Source organism: Triticum aestivum, chromosome 1A (assembly GCF_018294505.1).
Source record: "Triticum aestivum cultivar Chinese Spring chromosome 1A, IWGSC CS RefSeq v2.1, whole genome shotgun sequence".
Classification (NCBI taxonomy): domain Eukaryota; kingdom Viridiplantae; phylum Streptophyta; class Magnoliopsida; order Poales; family Poaceae; genus Triticum; species Triticum aestivum.
The window spans coordinates 388,271,844-388,298,069 of record NC_057794.1 but is presented as its reverse complement, the minus strand read 5'-3'; positions in this window follow the sequence as shown (position 1 = coordinate 388,298,069).

The following is a 26,226-nucleotide window of genomic DNA, read 5'->3' as shown; positions in this document are numbered from 1 at the left end:
TTATGAAAGTCTTCAAAACGTGGAAGTTATGAAGACAAACGATAGAAATAAACCTATTACCATGCAGCGGAAGGTAGACTACACTAGGCAAGACATAGTCAAGTATTCAATAGAGTGAAAGCACAATGGCTTAATAGCAGCAATGTAGTAAGGATCATGTAGGAAGATATTATGAAGCCATATAGAACACGCAGTCACTCAGTGAAGACAAAAGATAGTGCAAACGTACAATGAATTCACAGGGAGCAACAGTAAGTAAAGGAAGGGGAAGATGAAACCAGTGACACGCTAAATACAATGATTTGTTGGACCAGTTCCAGTTGCTGTGACAACTGTACGTCTGGTTAGGGCGGCTAGGTATTTAAACCTTAGGACACACAGTCCCGGACACCCAGTCCTGAACACGCAGCTCAGGACACCCAGTCCTCACCGTATTCCCCTTGAGCTAAGGTCACACAGACCTCGCCCAATCACTCTGGTAAGTCTTCAAGGTAGACTCTCAAACCTTCACGGACTTCGTTCACCGGCAATCCACAATGTCTCTTGGATGCTCAGAACGTGACGCCTAACCGGCTGGAGGATGCACAGTCCTCAAGTGTAATAAGTCTTCAGATCACACAGACAAGAAGACTTAAGTGATGCCCAATTCTCTTTGGCTCTGGGTGGTTAGGGCTTTATCCTCGCAAGGAATTCTCTCTCAAAGGCTTCGAGGTGGGTTGCTCTCAAACGACAAAAGCCGTACTCTCAATCTGAGCAGCCAACCATTTATGGTTGTAGGGGGTGGGCTATTTATAGCCACTTGGCAACCCGACCTGATTTGTCTGAAATGACCCTGGGTCACTAAGGAACTGACACGTGTTCCAATGGTCAGATTTCAAACTCACACGCCAACTTTACTTGGGCTGCAAGCAAAGCTGACTTGTCCGACTCTGGACAAGATTCGCTCTCATAGTCGACATAGGTTTTGGTTAGGCATCACTTCAGTCATTCTGACTGGTTCTCTTGGACCCCACTTAACAGTACGGTGGTTCCTATGACTCAACACAAAATAAAAAGAACTACAAAAGATCTAAGTCTTCAAGCTCCATAGGCTTCATGTGGTGTCTTCTCTTGTCATAGTCTTCAATGTGAATATCTTCATATACCACCTTTGACTTCAATGTCTTCATACATTTTAGGGGTCATCTCTGGTAGGAAAACCGAATCAATGAGGGACTTCTACCTGTGTTATCCTGCAATTCTCATAAACACATTAGTCCCTCAACTAGGGTTGTCATCAATACTCCAAAACCAACTAGGGGTGGCACTAGATGCACTTACAATCTCCCCCTTTTTGGTGATTGATGACAAACTAGTTGAAGTTTTCAACGGGGAATATGAGCTGTGAAATTGTAAAGGATAAGGAATTGTTTTCATAAGTTGCAAGGGCTCCCCTTGAAGATGTGCATATAAGTAATTTGCTTTTGGAATGCAAATGCACATGGGAGGTTGTACTTGTGGAGATCCACTTCAACTTATGATGACAATCCACTATGCATGTGAAAGTATATGAAGATAATGACAATGCATAATGGAAAATGGACGTCTGCAGAATGATCTAAGTGTGGAATTTATCGTCGCACATGCGGAATTTATCATCGCAAAACAAAGTGGCAGATAAGAAGCAGACGACCATCGAGTTTAAGTGTTACAACTCAAAGAACCAAATGTAGCAAAATGAGAGTTGTAAGCACGAAGCAAAATATAAAGCACCCACCCATATGGACCCGCTTGAAGACTATCAACCTCATATGCTTCTCCCCCTTTTGTCAGTGAGGACCAAAAAGGTTTGAAGACATAGAGCATCTACTCGTTCTCATGAGGAGTAGGTGAAGCAGCAGGGTCGTTGGTGGTGTTTGGCGGTGCTGAAGAGCTTGGAGCAGAGTTGAAGCGTGCTGAAGGAGGTGTTGGTGAAGTAGCATCGTCTTCATCCTCGATAACTCTGGCAGTCACAGTTGCAGCAGAGGAAAAGAACTCAGAGTCTTCAAGGGATGGAGTTCCTTGCAGCACAACCCTTCGAGGAGGTGTGGAGTCAAACTTGAATCGCTCAGTGAAGCCATCCTCTTGAAGCTCAGCTTCAGAACACATCATCGTGAGCCCTTTCCATGTGCGGCGACAGGTTTCATGGGCAACGAAAGCATTCTTGGTGGCAAGATTGCGAATGCGATTAACATCCACCAAGAGGATTTTCATCTGACGCTTCAGCCAGTCATGATGCCTATCCTGTTTCTGGTGAAGAGCCACAAGAAGCTCTCGGTCATTGAGAACACGAGTGCGCTTCTTGGGTCTTGGAGCAGTTGTACTATCAGTGGCTTCAGTAGACGCAGGGTGTGGTGCACGTGTAGTGCCAGCCAAAGGATACACCCGAGTGACTGCTTCAACTCCTTCAATGTTCTGTGAGAAACTCTGATGCTCTGCATTCTGAAGACTTAGAGGTTCCTTTGCAGGCTCAGGATAGATGGCTTCAGTAGAGATATCCACATCAGGCAGAAAAATACTATGATTGCGAGCATATGGCTGATATGAGATATCGGAGTGAAGTTTAATTAGCCGCATTACCCATGGGGCATAGAATTTCAAGCCAAACAGATCAGAGCCTGATGCAGCAAGTTGGCGGATGAATAAGTCCTGTGCATTGAAGCATTTTCCATGAATAATATAGAAGACCAAAGTCTTCATTGCACCCTCAAGCTTGGCATTTGGAGAGTGCCCTTTGATGGGCCAGAGAGTTCGCCTGATGATGTGATAGATGGTTCTTGGCAGATACTCAAGGTCTTCAACGAAGAACTCTGTTGGATAAGCAGCATCTTGGGGCAATGGCTTCATCATGCTGAGCATCTGACTCATATCAGGTTCCGGCCTCTTAAAGATGCTCTCAATAGCTTCACTATGCAGCTAACAGCCATGCTCGTAGAGATCGCCAGGAGTGGGCAAACCAGTGAGCTCAATGATGTCAAATGCATTGGCTTCGTGATGAACGTTTTCGGTCATCCACTCTAGGACTGAAAGTGCGTTATATCGACTAGAGGGGGGTGAATAGGCGATTTTTATGAAAGTCTTCAGAACATGGGAGTTTTGAAGACAAACGATAAAATTGAACCTATTACCATGCAGCGGAAGGTAGACTACACTAGGCAAACCATAGTCAAGTATTCAATGAAGTGAAAGCACAAAGACTAATAGCAGCTAGGTAGTAAGGATCGGGTAGGAAGATATTGTGAAGTCAAACAGAACACGCAGTCACTCAGTGAAGACAAATGATAGAGCAAACATACAATGACTTCACAAGGAGTAACAGTAAGTAACGTGAAGTGAAGATGAAACCAGTGACTCGTTGAAGACAATGATTTGTTGAACCAGTTCCAGTTGCTGTGACAACTGTATGTCTGGTTGGAGCGGCTAGGTATTTAAACCTTAGGACACACAGTCCCGGACACCCAGTCCTGAACACGCAGCTCAGGACACCCAGTCCTCACCGTATTCTCCTTGAGCTAAGGTCACATAGACCTCGCCCAATCACTCTGGTAAGTCTTCAAGGTAGACTCCCAAACCTTCACAGACTTCATTCACTGGCAATCCACAATGTGTCTTGGAAGCTCAGAACGCGACGCCTAACCGGCTGGAGGATGCACAGTACTCAAGTGTAATAAGTCTTCAGATCACACAGACAAGAAGACTTAAGTGATGCCCAATTCTCTCTGTCTTTGGTGGTTAGGGCTTTTATCCTCGCAAGGAATTCTCTCTCAAAGGCTTCGAGGTGGGTTGCTCTCAAACGACAAAAGCCATACTCTCAATCTGAGCAGCCAACCATTTATTGTTGTAGGGGGTGGGCTATTTATAGCCACTTGGCAACCCGACCTGATTTGTCCGAAATGACCCTGGGTCACTAAGGAACTGACACGTGTTCCAATGGTCAGATTTCAAACTCACACGACAACTTTACTTGGGCTACAAGCAAAGCTGACTTGTCCGACTCAGGACAAGATTCGCTCTCATAGTCTTCACTCGAAGACATAGGTTTTTGGTTTAGGCATCACTTCAGTCATTCTGACCGGTTCTCTTGGACCCCACTTAACAGTACGGTGGTTCCTATGACTCAACACAAAAGAAAAAGAAATACGAAAGATCTAAGTCTTCGAGCTCCATAGGCTTCATATAGTGTCTTCTCTTGTCATAGTCTTCAATGTGAATATCTTCATATACCACCTTTGACTTCAATGTCTTCATACATTTTTAGGGGTCATCTCTGGTAGTAAAACTGAATCAATGAGGGACTTCTACCTACGTTATCCTGCAATTCTCACAAACACATTAGTCCCTCAACTAGGTTTGTCGTCAATACTCCAAAACCAACTAGGGGTGGCACTAGATGCACTTACAATCTCCCCCTTTTTGGTGATTGATGACAAACTAGTTGAAGTTTTCAACGGGGAATATAATCTGTGAAATTGTAAAGGATAAGGAATTGTCTTCATAAGTTGCAAGGGCTCCCCCTGAAGATGTGCATATAAGTTAATTTGCTTTTGGAATGCAAATGCACATGGCAGGTTGTACTTGTGGAGATCCACTTCAACTTATGATGACAATCCACTATGCATGTGAAAGTATATGAAGATAATGACATGCATAATGGAAAATGGATGTCTGCAGAATGAGCTAAGTGCAGAATTTATCGTCGCACATGCGGAATTTATCTTCGCAGAACAAGGTGGCAAATAAGTAGCAGACGACCATCTAGTTTAAGTGTTACAACTCATAAGAACCAAATGTAGCAAAAACGAGAGTTGTAAGCACGAAGCAAAATATAAAGCACCCGCCCATATGGACCCGCTTGAAGACTATCAATCTCATATGCTTCTCCCCCTTTTGTCAGTAATGACCAAAAAGGTTTGAAGGCATAGAGCCTCTACTCGTTCCCATGAGGAGTAGGTGAAGTAGCAGGGTTGTTGGTGTTGTTTGGCGGTGCAGAAGATCTTGGAGGTGCTGAAGGAGGTGGCGGTGAAGTAGCATCGTCTTCTTCCTCAATAATTCTGGCAGTCACTATGGCAGCCGAGGAAGAGAACTCAGAGTCTTCAAGGGATGGAGTTCCTAGTAGCACAACCCTTCGAGGAGGTGTGGAGTCAAACTTGAATCTCTCAGTGAAGCCATCCTCTTGAAGATTAGCTTCAGAACACATCATCATGAGCCCTTTCCATGTGCGGAGACAGGTTTCATGGGCAACGAAAGCATTCTTGGTGGCAAGATTTCGAGTGCGATTAACATCCACCCAGAGGCTTTTCATCTGACGCTTCAGCCAGTCATGATGCCTATCCTGTTTCTGATGTAGAGCCACTAGAAGCTCTCAGTCGTTGAGAACACGAGTGCGCTTCTTGGGTCTTGGAGCAGTGGCACTGTCAGTGGCTTCAGTGGAAGCAGGGTGTGGTGCACGTGTAGTGCTAGCCAAAGGATACACCCGAGAAACTGCTTCAACGCCTTCAACATTCTGTGTAGAACTCTGATGTTCTGCATTCTGAAGACTTAGAGGTTGCTTGGCAGGCTTAGAATATATGGCTTCAGTAGACATGTCCACGTTAGGCAAGAAGATCCGATGGTTGCGGGCTGAGGGCTGATAAGAGATGGCAGAGTGTAGCTTGATCAGCCGCATGACCCAAGGGGCATAGAACTTCAAACCAAACAGATCAATGCCTGATGCAGCAAGTTGGCGTATGAAGAAGTCCTGTGCATTAAAGCATTTGCCATGAAGTATATAGAAGACCAAAGTCTTCATTGCACCCTGAAGCTTGGCATTTGGAGAGTGCCCTTTGATAGGCCAAAGAGTTCGCCTGATGATGTGATAGATGGTTCTGGGCAGGTACTCAAGGTCTTCAACGAAGAACTCTATGGGATATGCAACATCTTGGGGCAATGGATTCATCATGCTGAGCATTTGACTCATATCAGGTTCTGGCCACTGAAAGATGCTCTCAATAGCTTCAGCATGCAGCTGACAGCCTTGCTCGAAGAGATCGCCAGGAGTGGGCAAGCTAGTGAGCTCAATGATGTCAAATGCATTGGCTTCGTGATGAACGCTGCCAGTCATCCACTCCAGGACCCAAGTCTTCGGATCTCTGCTGTACCCTTTGATGTGAAGTGTGGCATATAATTGTAGCAGCAACTCTTCATTCCAATGCTCTTCATCAGTAACAAACTGCAGCAGACCCACTTGCTTGAAGCAATCCAACGCTTCTTCTAGACAGGGCAGACTAGCTATAGCTTCAACGTCAAGGCACTTGTGTGGGAAGATGCGACCTTGGTTGTAAAGAATGCAAGAGTAATCGCTTCGCCGAGGATAGCTCCAGAACCGATCAGATGATATCCTTTCCCTTGAGTAGGGGTTCCTGGAGCTATTGAAGAACGTGTTGTCTGCCCTGAAGCCATTGATGTTGAAGGAGCCAGGTGCTGATGCAGGACCTGGAAACCTTGGCAGTCTTGGGATTGGCTTCTGGACCTGAGGCCTGTGCTCAACATGATAGTTGAATTGGGGACTGGCAGCAGACTCAGGAACAGAAGTGGCAGGATCAGTGGCTTCGCTATCTTCTGAAGCTTTTGCTGGGGAGGGCTCCACATTAGCTTCGTTGTTGGTTGTGGCAGACTCAAGATGTTCATCCTCCACTTGACTAGCTGGAGGGTCGGTCACAGGCACATTCTCCTGGAGAACTGCTTCTTGGTGGAGCAGGGGAGTGGGATCTTGTGGTACTTCTTCTTCTGCGGCTGATGCAGCCGGAATGTCTCCAGCAGAGACTTGAGGCCTTGGACCTTTGCGAAGCCTGCGGAACGCAGACGACGCCTGTGGAGTTGGAGTGGGCTGGGCCTCATAGTCTTCTTCCTCTTGTGGGCGATCCGCCCATGAAGCATCCTGTGCAATTGGCGTCAGTGGACGACCAATGCTGATGAGTTTGCTATTTTCTAACTGAGGAAGGATTGCATCATCTTCTACATTGTCATGATGATCAATGTCTTCAGCAGCGATGGGATCAGCTGCTGGAATGTCTTCAGCTTCAGGAGCCTCTGTGAAAGCAGGCTCATGAACTGTCAGTTGACGTTCTGCGTCAGGATGAACCATAGAAATGGGTTCAACTATCAAGGGCTATGTGGGAGCAGCCCGAGCTTTCTTGGTCTTTCGCTTTTTCTTGGTGGGGGCATTAGGAGAGTCTTCAGAGTGTTTCCTTTTCCTGGCTTCAGCCTCAGCAGTTCTTGTCTTCTTGAGCTCTGAAGCTGTTGACCGGCTCTCTGGCTTCGAGCCAGTCATTCTTGTTGGGAAGACAATTGGAACTGCTTCTTGCCTTGGTGCATCAGATTCAGCCGTAGCAGGCTTCTTCTTCTTCCTTGCGGCCATCCTGGGGTCGATGCCAGGACGCCCAAGTGCCTTGCGCTTCTCAGCCTCATTATAGGCTTGCACACATCTGTCAGCCAGAGTCTTCATGCGCTCACGCGAACCCTGAGCTTCTGTACGCTTCTTCACAAAGGCTTCCTTGAGCTCGTGCATCATTGTCTTGAAGTTCTTCACTTCTTGCATGCTGAGCTTGGCCATATGCTTCTTGAACTGAGCCTTTTCATAGTCAATCTTCTGCTTCAGCTCAACAATGCGTTGGGCAATAGCAAATTCTGAAGCAATGGCGCCTTGGAAGGCGACACTGAGGCCAATGGGTTGCTGCAGATCTTCAAAGCTGATGTTTGGCGTGTCAAACCACTCGTCAATGAAGTTGTGGATGATGGTGACATCAAAGAGAGGCAGATCATTGAAGATTTCTCCTTCTTCTTTGCTCTTGATGAGTTGCTCAAGAGTGTCATCTGCAAGATCTTCATCACTTGACAGATCAATGTCATCGTTGCGCAGAATGACAGCAACTGTTAGCTCTTTGCCAGTGTGAGAAAGAGGCATCTTGGCCTTCTGGGGCCTTGAGACGCGTGATAAGTCTTCAGAATGCACACTATCTTCAGGAGGTGCAGTTGCCAATGGCTTCGCCCTTGAGATTTTTGGTGAAGGGGCCGGCTTTGAAGCTTTTGGCTTCTTCAACTGCTTTGGCTTCGGCACTGCAGGCGCGTCATCAGACTGAGTGTCAGCTGCAGGCTCATTCACTGCAGTCCCTTGAACCAAGATGTAGGTGATGAGGCCTTCAAGGTTGGCAAAAGGACCGATGACATTGGTTCTGCATGTCGTGTGCCATCTGCCCTTGGAGATGAGGGACCAGGGTTAAAGTCTAACCCAAAAGTCTTCTTGTTCTGCTTCGCTGAGTTCTGAGCAAACATGAAGTTGCGTTTGAATAGATTGTCGTCACGACACCATAGTACTGACAACGAGTGTGCATCAGCAGGTTGTGGTCCACGGACCATGCATGGATAGAAGCCTTGAGCAATGGCTTCATCTCTGGACCAGGGTAGAAGATTCTTGAATAGGATGTCTCCCCACGGTCTCTTGATGGCGTTTTTCTCAGCATACTCCCGGGTCACAAATCTGTATTTGAACCATTGTTCTGCCCAATATCTTCGAATCCATTGGATTCGGGTCTTGCGCTGACTGTAATCCTCTTCAGGATCTGTCTTGTACATTTCTGAGAGTTCATCTGGCAGATCTCTGGAGGTCTCACCACAACGCTTTCTGCCACCCTTCCTTGCTGCTTTCTTTGAAGCCATAAACTTTAACTTGAAAGGCTTCAAGATGTTCAAAGGCTTCAAAGGTTTTCGTTTGCTGGACCAACAGGAACTGGCTTCGGGAGAATTTATGTGATGCTGTAAGAATTCTGCAAATGAATGCAGACTATGAGAACCAAAGGATTCTCCCACGGACATGTACCTGTGACAGCATTAAGGTGCGAGGGAAGGGGAAGAGGTCATATGCATTCTCAGAAGATTTTGAAGATAAATCAGTTTAGAAGACATTGACCTCATCGTGCGAAGACATTCACTCATAGATAAGAAGTTGGTTCCAGATTTGTACGAATCCACAGATCAGTACAAGTGAGGAATCTAACTACTTTGTGAAGCACAAGTGAATATACTAGGCATGTTTATGAGATGCAGTATGAGAGAGATCTAGCTTGTGTGAACAGAAACTGCTTGTGGTAGAAAGTGATAGATCAATAGGATCAACGGTGCTGTAAAAAAGGGAGTTTTATTTACCACACTAAGAACTGCTAGATGAAGTGGGAGATAAGGCCGAGCAGTTCGATCTTCCGTGCCCTCACTTGGCGACGGAGGACACCTACGGCGACGGCGGAGAGGACGATGTCCATGGTCGGCGTGAAGACGGCGTCGGAGAGGTTGCGGCAGCGAAGCGCTTCGTCGCCGGCGTCATCGAGAGCTAGCGGTGGCGCTAGGGTCCGTGCGAGAGTGGAAGAAGAGATAATGACCGCTGTGAAGTGTGTATTTATAGGTACATGGGCGGCACTGTGCTATTACGAAGGTGCCCCTGGCGATTCGCATCTGAGGAACATGTGGCCATTATGCGGAATTTTGGGGTTTGTTCCACGTCCCACGCACGCCTTGATTGTCGGGTGGCCGTTCCTACTTCTCCGGAATTCATGTGGAGGAATGAGCATTGAAAACGGACTTAATGGTTGTCTCTGTATCTTCTGCTGACAAGGACGCAGAGAAGACATTCGACAGTTTCAATAGAATGCATATGACTTGGAGAGATAGAGTTTGAGATAGAAAGCATAGAGAGGTTAGGGTCCGATCACATTCACTTAGTTCAAAAGATTCAACAATGAAGACAGAGCTATAAGTGAATGCTGTAGAGGACAGAACACTAATATATATATATATATATATATATATATATATATATAATCAACATAGTGAAGATAATCATGAAAATATGTTGAGATCGAAGCCAAACGAAATGTGAAGACATTGCAAGGTAACGCCATGAGTGAAACACTTCAAAATAGAACATTTGGTGGTGGCGTTACCCACCGTATAGGAAGTATTAGACCCAGACACAGCGCACAATTATCATGGCGCTCCGAAGTCAAATTCCACATTAATGTATTCACACTTAGAATGTATGTCTTCATTGATTGAAGATATACTTTACTTCGTGTGTTGCACATCTAAGTCATCAATATGCATTAGGGTTAGGATGTGTGCCTGATCACAGGACATTTGAGGATTCCAGGATATTTAGCTCACACCGTAACTTGCAAAATCTCTTCTCATCCAAGGGCTTGGTGAAGATATCTGCCAATTGCTCTTCAGTGTTGACGTGTATGATATCAATATCTTCCTTCACAACATGATCTCTGAGAAAGTGATGACGAATTTCAATGTGCTTTGTCTTCGAGTGCTGAACTGGGTTGTTGGCGATCTTGATGGCGCTTTCGTTGTCGCAGTAAAGTGGCACTTGCTTCAGATGAACGCCATAGTCCTGGAGTGTTTGCTTCATCCATAGAAGTTGAGCGCAGCAAGATCCAGCAGCAATGTATTCAGATTCAGCAGTGGAGAGAGATACACAGTTCTGCTTCTTTGAAGACCAACATACAAGTGATCGTCCCAGAAAGTGACATGTGCCTGATGTAGACTTGCGATCAACTTTGTCACCAGCATAATCAGCATCCGAGAATCCAACCAGATCAAACTCTGAGCCCTTTGGGTACCATAATCCTAGAGTCGGGGTGTGAGCCAAATATCGAAGAATTCGCTTCACAGCTAAGTGATGCGACTCCTTTGGTGCCGCTTGAAATCGAGCGCACATGCAAACACTAAGCATAATATCTGGCCTAGATGCACATAGATAAAGTAAAGAACCAATCATGGAGCGGTATACCTTTTGATCAAACTCTTTACCATTGTCGTCGGGACCCAGATGATGTTTGGCTGGCATTGGTGTTGTGAAGCCTTTGCAGTCTTGCATACCAAACTTCTTCATGCAATCTTCGAGATACTTCTCTTGGGATATGAAGATGCCGTTGTGTTGTTGTCATATTTGAAGACCGAGGAAGAACTTCGGCTCCCCCATCATGGACATCTGATACTGCTCTTGCATTATATATCCAAACTCTTCAATGTACTTCTGATTGGTGCAGCCGAAGATAATGTCATCCACATATATTTGGCACACAAACAGTTCACCATCATATGTCTTCGTGAAGAGAGTGGGGTCTAGGGAACCAGGTATGAAGCCTTTGCTCTTTAGGAAGTATTTGAGTGTGTCATACCAGGCCTGAGGGGCTCGTTTGAGGCCATACAGTGCCTTGTTGAGCTTGTATACCATGTCAGGATGTTTTGGATCTTCAAAGCCAGGCGGTTGTGCAACATACACTTCTTCTTCAATCTTGCCATTGAGAAAAGGACTCTTCACATCCATTTGATATAGAAGCATGTTATGATGATTTGCATAGGCCAGCAGTATGCGTATGGCTTCAAGTCTAGCCACAGGAGCAAATGTTTCATCGAAGTCAATGCCTTCCACTTGAGTATATCCTTGAGCAATGAGACGAGCTTTGTTTCTGACAACTTGACCATGCTCGTCTTGCTTGTTGCGGTACATCCATTTGGTGCCTATTATATTGTGCTTCCATGGATCGGGACGCTTAACCAGTTCCCATACATTATTCAGCTCAAACTGTTGAAGCTCTTCTTGCATAGCTTGATTCCATTCAGGTTCCATGAAGGCTTCTTCAACTTTCTTGGGTTCTGCTGTTGAGACGAATGCGAAGTGCCCACAGAAATTTGCTAGCTGAGTTGCCCTTGAACGAGTGAGTGGACCAGGTGCATTGATGCTATCAATTATTCTTTCAATCTGCACTTCATTGGCAACGCGAGGATGTACAGGGCGAAGACGTTGCTCTTGCTGTTCATTGTCGTTGTTGGAAGGAATATCTTCAGGCTAAGCATTGTCTTGATGTTGATCAGGTGCTGAAATGATAAGTTCTTCTTCAGGATGAGCTTCAGAAGGTATAATTTCTCCAGTTCCCATTAGCTTGATTGATTCACTGGATGGAACTTCATCTAGCACATTTGGCAGCTGCTCTCTTTGTGAACCGTTGGTCTCATCGAACCGCACATCCACTGTTTCAACCACTTTGTAATGAAAGAGATTGAAGATTTTGTAGGAGTGCGAATCCTTTCCATATCCAAGCATAAAACCCTCATGTGCTTTTGGTGCAAATTTTGAGGTGTGATGTGGGTCCTTGATCCAGCACCTTGCGCCAAATACTCTGAAGTAACTGACATTTGGCTTCTTGCCAGTAAGGAGCTCATAAGATGTCTTGTTCAGTAGCTTGTGAAGATAAACACGATTGATTGTATGGCATGCAATATCAATGGCTTCGGGCCAGAATTTTCTTGGGGTCTTGTATTCATCTAGCATCGTTCTGCCCATCTCAATTAGTGTTCTGTTCTTGCGTTCGACGACGCCATTCTGCTGTGGCGTGTACGGGGCTGAGAATTCATGTGAGATGCCCAAGGAATCAAGATATGTATCAAGGCCAGTGTTCTTGAATTCAGTGCCATTGTCACTTCTGATGTGCTTTATCTTGGCGCCAAAATTGTTCATAGCTCGATTGGCGAAGCGTCTGAAGACATCCTGCACTTCAGTCTTGTAAAGGATTATGTGCACCCAAGTATATATAGAATAATCATCAACAATAACGAAGCCATAGAGGCAAGCAGTAGTAGTTAGAGTTGAGTAATGAGTGGGACCGAAAAGATCCATGTGAAGCACTTCAAAGGGTCGAGTAGTGGTCATGATTGTCTTTGAGGGATGTTTGGCCCTCGTCATCTTCCCTGCTTCACAGGCACCGCATAAGTGGTCTTTCTTGAACTTGACGCCCTCAATGCCTATGACATGCTTATTCTTTGCAAGGGTGTGGAGGTTCCTCATGCCAGCATGTCCAAGCCTCCGATGCCAGAGCCAGCATTCTGAAGCCTTTGCTAGAAGAAATACTGCAAGCTGTGGCCCTGCTGAGAAATCTACCACGTACAAATCATCTTTTCGATACCCTTCAAACACTAGAGACTTGTCAGATTCCATTAGTACAAGGCAACGATATTTTCCAAACATTACGATCATGTTCAAATCGCAAAGCATTGAGACAGACATTAAGTTGAAGCCAAGGGATTCAACAAGCATGACTTTATCCATGTGTTGATCCCTTGAGATTGCAACTCTACCTAGACCCAATACCTTACTTTTACTAGTGTCAGCAAATGTGATGTGGCTCTTGTCGGATTGACGTAAGGTTGAGTCCATAAGAAGACTTCTTTTGCCAGTCATGTGATTTGTACACCCACTATCAATAATCCATTCTGAAGACGCTGGTGTCGTACCCTACAGTGCAGTTAGGGGGATAGGCTTCACCAAGAGCATTGTGAAGCAAAAAACATTTGACGAACCAGTGGGTTATGAAAGCTTAGATCCAGGTTAGGACTAATAGGGAGAGTAGCAAGCGATTCAGGTACGAAGTACATAGTAAGACCATTTGGGCATTTGATCTTGCGCCCTACAAGATGTTTAAGGTCCCCAGCAATAGCGTCAGACGATTTTGGTTTTCTGCTGGAGACCTTTCCCTGCAAAAGAGAGTTAAGCCTTCTTAACCACCCATGTCTTCAAGGGTGGCTTAGAAGCAATAAGTCTAAGTGCAGCATCTGAGAATTTTGGCTTTGAAGCCTTAGCAAACAGTCTTGCAGGCGGACAATAGTACTCATAAGAATAAGCAGAATAGTTCTTGGTCTTATGAACATGGAGGTTTCATGAACCGCTCTCATATTCATATGCCTGAGTATGGTTTCCCTGCAAAACATTTGCGTTAGTGCGACTCAGGTGAGTCCTCTGTTTATATGAAGCCTTTGGACCGTATGAAGCCTTTGGTCTGAGGTTTGTCTTCTTCAAGTGAGGTGTCATGAAGACATTCACAGGAAGATTTTCCAGACACCTTTTCGGAACCCAGATCTTCTTCATAGGCGGTCCATTCCTGCAGTTAGTACCAATGTACCTGCCAAACACTTCACCATTCTGATTCTTAAACAGTATATAGTTTGCATCAAAGGATTCATCAATGATAATGGGGTTAGCACAAGTGAAGCCAGTTAGATTGGATGGATCTGCTGAAGGTTCCTTTGCAGCAACCCACATGGTTTTGGGGTACTGCTCAGGTTTCCAGTAAGAGCCATCTGCATTCATTTTCCTTACAAACCCAACACCCTCTTTCCTAGGGTTTCGGTTCAGAATCTGCTTTTTGAGGACATCACATAGTGTCTGATGCCCTTGAAGACTTTTGTACATCCCTGTTTCAAGCAATGTCTTCAACCTAGCATTCTCATCAGCAATAGCGGTGGTATCCTCAGCAGAGGGGTTAGCTACCACATCAACAGTTGAAGATATTGCAACAGCAGTAGCAGTAGAACATTCAGCCACAGAAGTAGCATTATCACGCTCAATGCATTTAAGACATGGTGGTTCAAATCCATCCTGAGCGGGACTGATCTGTTTGGCGCGAAGTGACTCATTTTCCGTTTGAAGATCTTCATGAACCGCTCTCAATTTCTCAAGATCCTGCTTCCTTTGAAGATAATCATAGGAAAGCTTTTCATGAGTTGTTGAGAGAGTTTCATGACGACTTTCAAGTTCCTGATACTTAACGTGAAGATTTTTTATGTCTTCAATTAAGGATTCAGATCGAGTCATTTCAGCACCTAACAGATCATCGCTTCTGTACAGTTTTTGAATATGGTCCATAGCTTTCTGTTGTTCAGTTGCAATTTTAGCAAGTGTTTTGTAGCTAGGTTTTGAACCACAATAAAGTCATCGTCACTAGATGTTTGATAGTGAGTAGTGCGTGTGTTTACCTTGGCACCGTGTGCCATGAAGCAGTAGGTAGAAGCGGAGTAGTCCTTGTCATTTGCATCGGTGTCGGTGATGATGTCATTGTCTTCAGTGTTGAAGATGGACTTGGCAGCGTATGCTGTAGCCAGACTTGCGACGCCTGAGTCGGATTCCTCCTCAGACTCCACCTCCGCCTCCTCAGAAGCAGACTCCTCCTCTGAATCCATTTCCTTGCCAACAAACGCACATGCCTTGCCAGATGAGCTCTTCTTGTATGATGAAGACTTTGAGGAAGACTTGGAAGAAGACTTTGAGTATTTCTTATTCTTCTTGTCATCATAGTCATATTCCTTGCTCTTCTTCTTCTTTTTGTTCTCATTGTCCCACTGTGGACACTCAGAGATGAAGTGGCCAAGTTTCTTGCACTTGTGACATGTTTTCCTCTTGTAGTCATGAGCAGGAGCTTCATCATTCCTTGAACTTGATCGGGAAGACTTTCTGAAGCCTTTCTTCTTGGTGAATTTTTGGAACTTCTTGACAAGCATAGCAAGTTCCCTTCCAATGTCTTCAGGATCATCAGAACTGCTGTCAGATTCTTCTTCAGATGAGGAGACAGCTTTTGCCTTCAAGGCACGAGTTCGCCCATAGTTTGGACCGTAGATATCTCTTTTCTCTGAAAGCTGAAACTCATGTGTGTTGAGCCTCTCAAGTATGTCAGACGGATCAAGTGTCTTGAAATCAGGACGTTCTTGAATCATCAGGGCCAGGATGTCAAACGAACTATCAAGTGATCTCAGCAGCGTCTTGACGACTTCGTGTTTGGTAATCTCAGTGGCGCCGAGGGCTTGAAGCTCATTTGTGATGTCAGTGAGTCGGTCAAATGTGTGCTGGACATTCTCATTGTCATTTCGCTTGAAGCGATTGAAGAGGTTGCGAAGGACACTGATTCTCTGATCTCTCTGGGTTGAGATGCCTTCATTGACCTTGGAGAGCCAGTCCCAGACCAGCTTGGATGTCTTCAAAGCACTCACACGGCCATACTGTCCTTTGGTCAGATGACCACAGATGATATTCTTGGCAGTAGAGTCCAGTTGAACGAATTTCTTGACATCAGTAGCAGTGACACCTTCTCCAGCCTTGGGAACGCCATTCTCGACGACATACCGTAGGTCGACGTCAATGGCTTCAAGATGCATGCGCATCTTATTCTTCCAGTAGGGATATTCAGTTCCATAGAAGACGGGGCACGCAGCGGAGACTTTAATTATCCGTGCAGTCGACATAGCTAAAACTCCAGGTGGTTAAACCGAATCACACAGAACAAGGGAGCACCTTGCTCTGATACCAATTGAAAGTGCGTTATATCGACTAGAGGGGGGGTGAATAGGCGATTTTTATGAAAGTCTTCAGAACATGGGAGTTTTGAAGACAAACGATAAAATTGAACCTATTACCATGCAGCGGAAGGTAGACTACACTAGGCAAACCATAGTCAAGTATTCAATGAAGTGAAAGCACAAAGACTAATAGCAGCTAGGTAGTAACGATCAGGTAGGAAGATATTGTGAAGTCAAACAGAACACGCAGTCACTCAGTGAAGACAATGATAGAGCAAACATACAATGACTTCACAAGGAGTGACAGTAAGTAACGTGAAGTGAAGATGAAACCAGTGACTCGTTGAAGACAATGATTTGTTGAACCAGTTCCAGTTGCTGTGACAACTGTACGTCTGGTTGGAGCGGCTAGGTATTTAAACCTTAGGACACACAGTCCCGGACACCTAGTCCTGAACACGCAGCTCAAGACACCCAGTCCTCACCGTAATCTCCTTGAGCTAAGGTCACATAGACCTCGCCCAATCACTCTGGTAAGTCTTCAAGGTAGACTCCCAAACCTTCACAGACTTCGTTCACTGGCAATCCACATTGTCTCTTGGAAGCTCAGAACGCGACGCCTAACCGGCTGGAGGATGCACAGTCCTCAAGTGTAATAAGTCTTCAGATCACACAGACAAGAAGACTTAAGTGATGCCCAATTCTCTCTGGCTTTGGTGGTTAGGGCTTTTATCCTCGCAAGGAATTCTCTCTCAAAGGCTTCGAGGTGGGTTGCTCTCAAACGACAAAAGCCATACTCTCAATCTAAGCAGCCAACCATTTATGGTTGTAGGGGGTGGGCTATTTATAGCCACTTGGCAACCCGACCTGATTTGTCCGAAATGACCCTGGGTCACTAAGGAGCTGACACGTGTTCCAACGGTCAGATTTCAAACTCACACGGTAACTTTACTTGGGCTACAAGAAAAGCTGACTTGTCCGACTCAGGACAAGATTCGCTCTCATAGTCTTCACTCGAAGACATAGGTTTTTGGTTTAGGCATCACTTCAGTCATTCTGACCGGTTCTCTTGGACCCCACTTAACAGTACGGTGGTTCCTATGACTCAACACAAAAGAAAAAAACTACGAAAGATCTAAGTCTTCGAGCTCCATAGGCTTCATATAGTGTCTTCTCTTGTCATAGTATTCAATGTGAATATCTTCATATACCACCTTTGACTTCAATGTCTTCATACATTTTTAGGGGTCATCTCTGGTAGTAAAACCGAATCAATGAGGGACTTCTACCTGCGTTATGCTGCAATTCTCACAAACACATTAGTCCCTCAACTAGGTTTGTCGTCAATACTCCAAAACCAACTTGGGGTGGCACTAGATGCACTTACAAGGACCCAAGTCTTCGGATCTCTGCTGTACCCGCGGATGTGAAGTGTGGCATAGAATTGGAGCAGCAGCTCTTCATTCCAATGCTCTTGGTCAGTAACAAACGGGAGCAGTCCAACTTCCTTGAAGCAATCCAAAGCTTCTTCCAGACAGGGCAGACCAGCTATGGCTTCAATGTCAAGGCGCTTGTGTGGGAAGATGCGACCTTGGTTGTAAAGAATGCATGAGTAATAGCTTCGCTGAGGATAGCTCCAGAACCGATCAGATGATATCCTTTCCCTTGAGTAGGGGTTCCTGGAGCTATCAAAGAATGTGTTGTCTGCCCTGAAGCCATTGATATTGAAGGAGCGATGTGCTGATGCAGGACCTAGGAACCTTGGCAATCTTGGGATTGGCTTCTGTACCTGAGGCCTGTGCTCAACATGATAGTCGAACTGGGGACCGGCAGCAGACTCAGGAACAGAAGTGACGGGATTAGTGGCTTCGCTGTCTTCTTCTTCCGTTGGGGAGGGCTCCACATTAGCTTCATTGGTGGTTGTGGCAGCCGCAAGATTTTCAAGCACGTTCTCCTTGAGAACTGCTTCTTGGTGGGACAGTGGAGTGGCAACTTGTGGGACTTCATCTTCCGCGGCTGATGCAGCCCGGATTGTCTTCAGCAGAGACTTGAGGCCTTGGACCTTTGCAAAGCCCGCGCAACGCAGGCGACGCCTGTGGAGTTGGAGTTGGCTGGGCCTCAAAGTCTTCTTCCTCTTGTGGGCGATCCGCCCATGAAGCATCTTGTGCAATTGGCGTCAGTGGACGACCAATGCTGATGAGTTCGCTGTTCTGAGGAAGGACTGCACCATCTTCTACATGGTCATGTTGACCAATGTCTTCAGCAGCGATGGGATCAGCTGCTGGAAAGTCTTTAGCTTCATGAGCCTCTATGGAAGCAGGCTCATGGATAGTCAGTTGGCGTTCAGCTTCAGGATAGACCATAGAAATGGGTTCAACTATCAAGGGCTGTGTGGGAGCAGCCCGATCTTTCTTGGTCTTCCTCTTCTTCTTGGAGGGGGCAGTTGGAGAGGCTTCAAAATGTTTCCTCTTCCTCGCTTCAGCCTCAGCAGTCCATGTCTTCTTGAGCTCTGAAGCGGTTGACCGGCTTTTTGGCTTCGAGCCAGTCAGTCTAGTTGGGAAGACGATCGGAACTGCTTCCTGCCTTGGTGCATCAAGTTTAGCCGTAGTGGGCTTCTTCTTCTTCTTTGAGGCCATCCTAGGGTCAATGCCAGGACGCCCAAGGGCCTTGCGCTTCTCAGCCTCATTGTAGGTTTGCAAACATCGGTCAGCCAAAGTCTTCATGCGCTCACGCGAACCCTGAGCTTCTGCACGTTTCTTTACAAAGGCTTCCTTGAGCTCGTGCATCATACTCTTGAAGTTCTTCACTTCCTGCACGCTGAGATTGGCCATATGCTTCTTGAACTGAGCCTTTTCATAGTCAATCTTTTGCTTCAGTTCAACAATGCGCTGGGCAATAGCGAGTTCTGAAGCAATGGCGCCTTGGAAGGCGACACTGAGGCCAATTGGTAGCTGTAGATATTCAAAGCTGATGTTTGGCGTGTCAAACCACTCGTCAATGAAGTTGTGGATGATGGTCACATCAAAGAGAGGTAGATCATTGAAGATTTCTGCTTCTTCTTTGCTCTTGATGAGTTGCTCAAGAGCGTCATCTTCTAGATCTTCATCACTTGACAGATCAATGTCGTCATTGCGCAGAATGGCAGCAGCAATTAGCTCTTGTCCGGTGTGAGGCAGAGGCATCTTGACCTTCTGGGGCTTGGAGATGCGAGATAAGTCTTCGGACTGCACACTGTCTTCAGGAGGTGCAGTTGCCAGTGGCTTCGCCCGTGAGATTTTTGGTGAGGGGGCAGGCTTTGAAGCTTTAGGCTTCTTCAGCTTCTTTGTCTTCGGCGTTGCAGGCGCTTCTTCAGATTCAGCGTCAGCTGCAGGCTCATTCACTGCAGTCCCTTGAACCAAGATACGGGTGATGAGGCCTTCAAGGGTGTAGAAGGGACCGATGACATTGGGTTCTGCATCTCGTGTGCCATCTGCCCTTGGTGCTGAGGGACCAGGGTTGAAGTCTAACCCCAAAGTCTTCTTGTTCTGCTTCGCTGAGTTCTGGGCAAACTAGAAGTTGCGCTTGAACAGATTGTCGTCACGACACCATAGTAGTGACGATGGGTGTGCATCAGCAGGCTGTGGCCCACGGACCATGCAGGGATAGAAGCCTTGTTCAATGGCTTCATCTCTGGACCTGGGTAGAAGATTCTTGTATAGGATGTCTCCCCACGGTCTCTTGATGGCGTTTTTCTCAGCATATTCCTAGGTTACAAATCGGTATTTGAACCATTGTTCTGCCCAATATCTTCGAATCCATTGGATTCGAGTCTTGCGCTGATTGTAATCCTCTTCAGGATCTGTCTTGTACAGTTCTGGGAGTTCATCTGGCAGATCTCTGGATGTTTCTCCATGACGCTTTCTGCCACCCTTCCTTGCTGCTTTCTCTGAAGCCATAAACTTTAACTTGAAAGGCTTCAACACGTTCAAAGGCTTCAAAGGTTTTCGCTTGCTGGACCAACAGGAACTGGCTTCGGGAGAATTTATGTGATGCTGTAAGAATTCTGCAAATGAACGCAGACTATGAGAACCAAAGGATTCTCCCACGGACATGTACCTGTGACAGCATTAAGGTGCGAGGGAAGGGGAAGAGGTCATATGCATTCTCAGAAGATTTTGAAGATAAATCAGTTTAGAAGACATTGACCTCATCGTGCGAAGACATTCACTCATAGATAAGGAGTTGGTTCCAGATTTGTACGAATCCACAGATCAGTACAAGTGAGGAATCTAACTACTTTGTGAAGCACAAGTGAATATACTAGGCATGTTATGAGATGCAGTATGAGAGAGATCTAACTTGTGTGAATAGAAACTGCTTGTGGTAGAAAGTGACAGATCCATAGGATCAACGGTGCTGTAAAAAAGGGAGTTTTATTTACCACACTAAGAACTGCTAGACGAAGTGGGAGATAAGGCCGAGCAGTTCGATCTTCCGTGCCCTCACTTGGCGACGGAGGACACCTACGGCGACGGCGGAGAGGATGATGTCCGGTCGGCGTGAAGACGGCGTCGGAGAGGTTGCGGCAGCGAAGCGCTTCGTCGCCGGCGTCGTCGAGGGCTAGCGGTGGCGCTAGGGTCCGTGCGAGAGTGGAAGAAGAGATAATGACCGCTGTGAAGTGTGTATTTATAGGTACATGGGCGGCACTGTGCTATTACGAAGGTGCCCCTGGCGATTCGCATCTGAGGAACATGTGGCCATTATGCGGAATTTTGGGGTTTGTTCCACGTCCCACGCACGCCTTGATTGTCGGGTGGCCGTTCCTACTTCTCCGGAATTCATGTGGAGGAATGAGCATTGAAAACGGACTTAATGGTTGTCTCTGTATCTTCTGCTGACAAGGACGCAGAGAAGACATTCGACAGTTTCAATAGAATGCATATGACTTGGAGAGATAGAGTTTGAGATAGAAAGCATAGAGAGGTTAGGGTCCGATCACATTCACTTAGTTCAAAAGATTCAACAATGAAGACATAGCTATAAGTGAATGTTGTAGAGGACAGAACACTAATATATATATATATATATAATCAACATAGTGAAGATAATCATGAAAATATGTTGAGATCGAAGCCAAACGAAATGTGAAGACATTGCAAGGTAACGCCATGAGTGAAACACTTCAAAATAGAACATTTGGTGGTGGCGTTACCCACCGTATAGGAAGTATTAGACCCAGACACAGCGCACAATTATCATGGCGCTCCGAAGTCAAATTCCACATTAATGTATTCACACTTAGAATGTATGTCTTCATTGATTGAAGATATACTTTACTTCGTGTGTTGCACATCTAAGTCATCAATATGCATTAGGGTTAGGATGTGTGCCTGATCACAGGACATTTGAGGATTCCAGGATATTTAGCTCACACCGTAACTTGCAAAATCTCTTCTCATCCAAGGGCTTGGTGAAGATATCTGCCAATTGCTCTTCAGTGTTGACGTGTATGATATCAATATCTTCCTTCACAACATGATCTCTGAGAAAGTGATGACGAATTTCAATGTGCTTTGTCTTCGAGTGCTGAACTGGGTTGTTGGCGATCTTGATGGCGCTTTCATTGTCGTAGTAAAGTGGCACTTGCTTCAGATGAACGCCATAGTCCTGGAGTGTTTGCTTCATCCATAGAAGCTGAGCGCAGCAAGATCCAGCAGCAATGTATTCAGATTCAGCAGTGGAGAGAGATACACAGTTCTGCTTCTTTGAAGACCAACATACAAGTGATCGTCCCAGAAAGTGACATGTGCCTGATGTAGACTTGCGATCAACTTTGTCACCAGCATAATCAGCATCCGAGAATCCAACCAGATCAAACTCTGAGCCCTTTGGGTACCATAATCCTAGAGTCGGGGTGTGAGCCAAATATCGAAGAATTCGCTTCACAGCTAAGTGATGCGACTCCTTTGGTGCCGCTTGAAATCGAGCGCACATGCAAACACTAAGCATAATATCTGGCCTAGATGCACATAGATAAAGTAAAGAACCAATCATGGAGTGGTATACCTTTTAATCAAACTCTTTACCATTGTCGTCGGGACCCAGATGATGTTTGGCTGGCATTGGTGTTGTGAAGCCTTTGCAGTCTTGCATACCAAACTTCTTCATGCAATCTTTGAGATACTTCTCTTGGGATATGAAGATGCCGTTGCGTTGTTGTCATATTTGAAGACCGAGGAAGAACTTCAGCTCCCCCATCATGGACATCTGATAGTGCTCTTGCATTATATATCCAAACTCTTCAATGTACTTCTGATTGGTGCAGCCGAAGATAATGTCATCCACATATATTTGGCACACAAACAGTTCACCATCATATGTCTTCGTGAAGAGAGTGGGGTCTAGGGAACCAGGTATGAAGCCTTTGCTCTTTAGGAAGTATTTGAGTGTGTCATACCAGGCCCGAGGGGCTTGTTTGAGGCCATACAGTGCCTTGTTGAGCTTGTATACCATGTCAGGATGTTTTGGATCTTCAAAGCCAGGCGGTTGTGCAACATACACTTCTTCTTCAATCTTGCCATTGAGAAAAGGACTCTTCACATCCATTTGATATAGAAGCATGTTATGATGATTTGCATAGGCCAGCAGTATGCGTATGGCTTCAAGTCTAGCCACAGGAGCAAATGTTTCATCGAAGTCAATGCCTTCCACTTGAGTATATCCTTGAGCAACGAGACGAGCTTTGTTTCTGACAACTTGACCATGCTCGTCTTGCTTGTTGCGGTACATCCATTTGGTGCCTATTATATTGTGCTTCCATGGATCGGGACGCTTAACCAGTTCCCATACATTATTCAGCTCAAACTGTTGAAGCTCTTCTTGCATAGCTTGATTCCATTCAGGTTCCATGAAGGCTTCTTCAACTTTCTTGGGTTCTGCTGTTGAGACGAATGCGAAGTGCCCACAGAAATTTGCTAGCTGAGTTGCCCTTGAACGAGTGAGTGGACCAGGTGCATTGATGCTATCAATTATTCTTTCAATCTGCACTTCATTGGCAACGCGAGGATGTACAGGGCGAAGACGTTGCTCTTGCTGTTCATTGTCGTTGTTGGAAGGAATATCTTCAGGCTAAGCATTGTCTTGATGTTGATCAGGTGCTGAAATGATAAGTTCTTCTTCAGGATGAGCTTCAGAAGGTATAATTTCTCCAGTTCCCATTAGCTTGATTGATTCACTGGATGGAACTTCATCTAGCACATTTGGCAGCCGCTCTCTTTGTGAACCGTTGGTCTCATCGAACCGCACATCCACTGTTCCAACCACTTTGTAATGAAAGAGATTGAAGATTTTGTAGGAGTGCGAATCCTTTCCATATCCAAGCATAAAACCCTCATGTGCTTTTGGTGCAAATTTTGAGGTGTGATGTGGGTCCTTGATCCAGCACCTTGCGCCAAATACTCTGAAGTAACTGACATTTGGCTTCTTGCCAGTAAGGAGCTCATAAGATGTCTTGTTGAGTAGCTTGTGAAGATAAACACGATTGATTGTATGGCATGCAGTATCAATGGCTTCGGGCCAGAATTTTCTTGGGGTCTTGTATTCATCTAGCATCGTTCTTCCCATCTCAATTAGTGTTCTATTCTTGCGTTCGACGATGCCATTCTGCTGTGGCGTGTACGGGGCTGAGAATTCATGTGAGATGCCCAAGGTATCAAGATATGTATCAAGGCTAGTGTTCTTGAATTCAGTGCCATTGTCACTTCTGATGTGCTTTATCTTGGCGCCAAAATTGTTCATAGCTCGATTGGCGAAGCGTCTGAAGACATCCTGCACTTCAGTCTTGTAAAGGATTATGTGCACCCAAGTATATCTAGAATAATCATCAACAATGACGAAGCCATAGAGGCAAGCAGTAGTAGTTAGAGTTGAGTAATGAATGGGACCGAAAAGATCCATGTGAAGCAGTTAGAAGGGTCGAGTAGTGGTCATGATTGTCTTTGAGGGATGTTTGGCCCTCGTCATCTTCCCTGCTTCACAGGCACCGCATAAGTGGTCTTTCTTGAACTTGACGCCCTCGATGCCTATGACATGCTTCTTCTTTGCAAGGGTGTGGAGGTTCCTCATGCCAACATGTCCAAGCCTCCGATGCCAGAGCCAGCATTCTGAAGCCTTTGCTAGAAGAAATACTGCAAGCTGTGGCCCTGCTGAGAAATCTACCACGTACAAATCATCTTTTCGATACCCTTCAAACACTAGAGACTTGTCAGATTCCATTAGTACAAGGCAATGATATTTTCCAAACATTATGATCATGTTCAAATCGCAAAGAATTGAGACAGGCATTAAGTTGAAGCCAAGGGATTCAACAAGCATGACTTTATCCATGTGTTGATCCCTTGAGATTGCAACTCTACCTAGACCCAATACCTTACTTTTACCAGTGTCAGCAAATGTGATGTGGCTCTTGTCGGATGGACGTAAGGTTGAGTCCATAAGAAGACTTCTTTTGCCAGTCATGTGATTTGTACACCCACTATCAATAATCCATTCTGAAGACGCTGGTGTCGTACCCTACAATGCAGTTAGGGGGATAGGCTTCAGCAAGAGCATTGTGAAGGAAAAACATTTGACGAACCAGTGGGTTATGAAAGCTTAGATCCAGGTTAGGACTAATAGGGAGAGTAGCAAGCGATTCAGGTACGAAGTACATAGTAAGACCATTTGGGCATTTGATCTTGCGCCCTACAAGATGTTTAAGGTCCCCAGCAATAGCGTCAGACGATTTTGGTTTTCTGCTGGAGAACTTTCCCTGCAAAAGAGAGTTAAGCCTTCTTAACCACCCACGTCCTCAAGGGTGGCTTAGAAGCAATAAGTCTAAGTGCAGCATCTGAGAATTTTGGCTTTGAAGCCTTAGCAAACAGTCTTGCAGGCGGACAATAGTACTCATAAGAATAAGCAGAATAGTTCTTGGTCTTATGAACATGGCGGTTTGATGAACCGCTCTCATATTCATATGCCTGAGTATGGTTTCCCTGCAAAACATTTGCGTTAGTGCGACTCAGGTGAGTCCTATGTTTATATGAAGCCTTTGGACCGTATGAAGCCTTTGGTCTGAGGTTTGTCTTCTTCAAGTGAGGTGTCATGAAGACATTCGCAGGAAGATTTTCCAGACACCTTTTCGGAACCCAGATCTTCTTCATAGGCGGTCCATTCCTGCAGTTAGTACCAATGTACCTGCCAAACACTTCACCATTCTGATTCTTAAGCAGTATATAGTTTGCATCAAAGGATTCATCAATGATAATGGGGTTAGCACAAGTGAAGCCAGTTAGATTGGATGGATCTGCTGAAGGTTCCTTTGCAGCAACCCACATGGTTTTGGGGTACTGCTCAGGTTTCCAGTAAGAGCCATCTGCATTCATTTTCCTTACGAACCCAACACCCTCTTTCCTAGGGTTTCGGTTCAGAATCTGCTTTTTGAGGACATCACATAGTGTCTGATGCCCTTGAAGACTTTTGTACATCCCTGTTTCAAGCAATGTCTTCAACCTAGCATTCTCATCAGCAATAGCGGTGGTATCCTCAGCAGAGGGGTTAGCTACCACATCAACAGTTGAAGATATTGCAACAGCAGTAGTAGTAGAACATTCAGCCACAGAAGTAGCATTATCACGCTCAATGCACTTAAGACATGGTGGTTCAAATCCTTCCTGAGCGGGACTGATCTGTTTGGCGCGAAGTGACTCGTTTTCCGTTTGAAGATCTTCATGAACCGCTCTCAATTTCTCAAGATCCTGCTTCCTTTGAAGATAATCATATGAAAGCTTTTCATGAGTTGTTGAGAGAGTTTCATGACGACTTTCAAGTTCCTGATACTTAACGTGAAGATTTTTTATGTCTTCAATTAAGGATTCAAATCGAGTCATTTCAGCACCTAACAGATCATCGCTTCTGTCTAACAGTTTTTGAATATGTTCCATAGCTTTCTGTTGTTCAGTTGCAATTTTAGCAAGTGTTTTGTAGCTAGGTTTTGAACCTCAATCAGAGTCATCGTCACTAGATGTTTGA